We start from the raw sequence: 3,206 nt of genomic DNA, 5'->3' as shown, positions 1-3,206 counted from the left end.
GGAGTTGCTAAGTGGAAAAACAGGCACATTGCTGAGATTGCGCAAGCATTGATGGGAGAGAAGAATATGCCACATAACTATTAGGCTGAGGCTATTTCTACAGCAGTTTACATCATGAACAGGACTCCAACTACAGCCATACATGATGTAACTCCAGAGGAGAGGTTTACTGGCATAAAACCTGATTTGTCTCATCTAAAAGTCTTTGGATGCATTGCATATATGCATGTGCCAGATGAGCTGAGAACTAAGCTGGATCCAAAAGCTGAAAAATGTGTGTTTATTGGATATTCCCTTGAGCAAAAGGGATACATGTGTTATAACCCTGCTACACGTGAGTTGAGATTAAGCAGGGATGTTGTTTTTTATGAGATGAGCAGCTGGTATGCTGCTGAAAAAGAAGTTATTGGGGCTGATATGAGTGGAATGTGGTTGCACAGAATACAAGTCAGCAAACAATCACAGTCTTTGAGTGGACCAGGAGAGTCCTCATCTAGAGGTTCAGTTGATAGACCATGGAGTGGCAGGCTGCGTCATAATACCAGTCCTGGTGCAAATGTGATTAGTACATCACATAAAGGCAAAGAGAAAGTTGTTAAGCCCCTTAGTATGCCTGACATTTCTGCAGGGCATTCTCATATTGATGGAGAGTCTAGTAGGTTAGAGATGAGCCTTGATGAGGATCTTGGGATACCAGCTATGAGAACACCTGGTGTAAAGAAGGCTATGGAAGCCATGAATGCAAAGCTGCGAAGATCTAGGAGAGTGAAGAATCCTATGTGCAGAGGTTTACCTATGATGGTTATGTGGCACATCACTATGCATACATGGCAAAAGTTGTACAGGTTGTAGAGCCCACATGCTTTGATAAGGCTGTTGGAAATGTGTGTTGGGAGAAAGCTGTGGATGAGGAGATGGATGCACTATATGGAAATGAGACTTGGGATTTAGTACAATTGCCTGAAGGCAAAAAAGCCATTGGATGCAAGTGGGTGTACAAAGTAAAACATAACAGTGATGGAAGCATAAGCAGGCACAAGGCTAGATTGGTAGCCAAAGGATATGCACAGACATATGGCATTGATTATGAGGAAACTTTCAGCCCAGTTGCCAAGATGGCAACTGTGAGAGTTGCGATAGTAGTGGCTGCGTCAAAGCAATGGTCTTTACATCAAATGGATGTAAAGAATGCATTCTTGCATGGGGATTTGCAAGAAGAGGTGTATATGTTGCAGCCACCTGGTTATGAGGATATGAGTCACCCCGAGCATATTCACAGGTTGAAGAAAGTCTTGTATGGCTTAAAACAAGACCAAGAGCATGGTCTGACAAGATTTTTGAATATCTTATCACTATTAGCTTTCATGTAGCCAATGCAAATTTCTCGTTGTATGTGAGACACAGTGATAGAGGGGTTGTGCTTGTTGTCATCTATGTAGATGACCTGATCATTACGAGGGACCATGATGCAGAGATCTTTGATGTAAAGATCTTGCTTAGACAGAAGTTTGAGATAAAGGATCTGGGGGAGCTCAGATATTTCTTAGGCATTGAGGTGATTAGGTCACCACATGGTATTGGATTACTGCAGAGAGTATGGCTTGGACATGTTGTCCAAGTATGATATGACAGGCTGTAAGTCTATCTCAGTGCCATTGGATCAGAATGGTGCAAATTCAAGAGAGATTTTGGAGGATCCTACTATGTATAGGCGCATAGTAGGAAGCTTGATCTACATGACGATCACCAGGCCAGATTTGAGCTATGCTATTGGGTTGGTGAGTCAGTTTATGCAGGTTCCTCTCGGAAGCCGCATTTGGATGCATTGAGACGCATACTGAGGTATGTGAGGTCTACTTTGCATTGTGGACTATTTTATGAAACTGGGACAGAGATATGTGTACATGGGTACACAGATGCTGATTGGGCTGGTAGTATCTCAGATACAAGATCTACTAGTGGCTTCATGTTTTCTTCGGAGAGTGCTGCTGTAACTTGGAGCAGTAAGAAGCAGTCTACGATTGCTCTATCCAGTATACAGAGGCCGAGTACAGAGGTGTTGCTATGGCAGCATGTGAGGAAGCTTGGTTGAGAAAGCTACTTGCAGATTTGGGTCTATCAGTGGTGGATAGACAAGTTGTCATTTTCAGTGAACATTAGCAGTATACAGTTGGCCAGGAACCCATTTTTTCATGCTCGCATGAAGCATATAGGGGTCCACTACCATTTTATTAGAGAGAAGGTTCTGGCAAGAAACGTTGACCTTGTTTATGTCAGCACACAGGATCAGGTCGCTTCACCAAAGCATTGGGTACAGAGAAGCTCTGCAGATTCAGGGCTTCGCTTGGTATACATGAGATGGGGGAGTGTTGAGATATCGAGCTCATCTAGTGAGGCGGTGGACACTAATGACCCGCCTGGGGGATAGGCCCCACACCTACACCACTGGCATGGTTGGTGAGATCATAGGTGATATGCGGCCAGTGGGATGACAGGCTGTGTGACAGCCATTCTAGAGACTGGCATAGTTATAGCACTAGCTCATTTAGTTGGGTTCACACTATAGAGAACCCTAGTATGTATTTGGTTGAGTACCTTTTCATATTGTGTGCTCTTATCTTTGTATATGGTGTGTTGAATGTTGTGTGTGAAGAAGAAGAAGATTTTCAACCTCTCACCTTGTGTGTTCTCTTTTAGAGTTTTGTGAGTGTGTGTTTGCTTGCAAGAGCTCAAGCTCTCTTCTCCCCTACATCTTTTCAACTACAAGAGCTATGCACGACTTGTCATAGACTCCAGTGATCTCTCACTCCACAATCCACCTGCAAGCCTTATCAAAACATACTAGCATTTGTAACATCACCACCCAAGGTTATAGGTCCAATAATCAAAGGGAATTGAAAAAGTATCTTGAAGCCTATAAAAAGGATATGCATGCTAATGAACTCCAAACTGAGCTAATTCAAAGGCTCTAAGGCTAACGTCCTTATAGAGAACATGCAACAAGGCTTTCAAAAGCTTTCAAAAGATGATCTTATTACTATGGTGGAGGCCCTAACCCCTTGAAGGCTTCTTACTTCTTTTCTTGGCATTCAAATGTTGGGCCACCACAAAGATCTAGTTATGTGACTTTTGCATTGATCTCCCTAGCTAGAGCTTAAGCATGCATGGGTTTGACCAAGATTAACAAGATTAATGTGACAAACATG

The sequence above is a fragment of the Cibotium barometz genome, chromosome 42, assembly GCF_041138505.1.
Source record: "Cibotium barometz isolate CiBa-2024 chromosome 42, ASM4113850v1, whole genome shotgun sequence".
NCBI classification, from domain to species: Eukaryota; Viridiplantae; Streptophyta; class Polypodiopsida; order Cyatheales; family Cibotiaceae; genus Cibotium; species Cibotium barometz.
Note: the sequence above shows the minus strand (reverse complement) of the source record.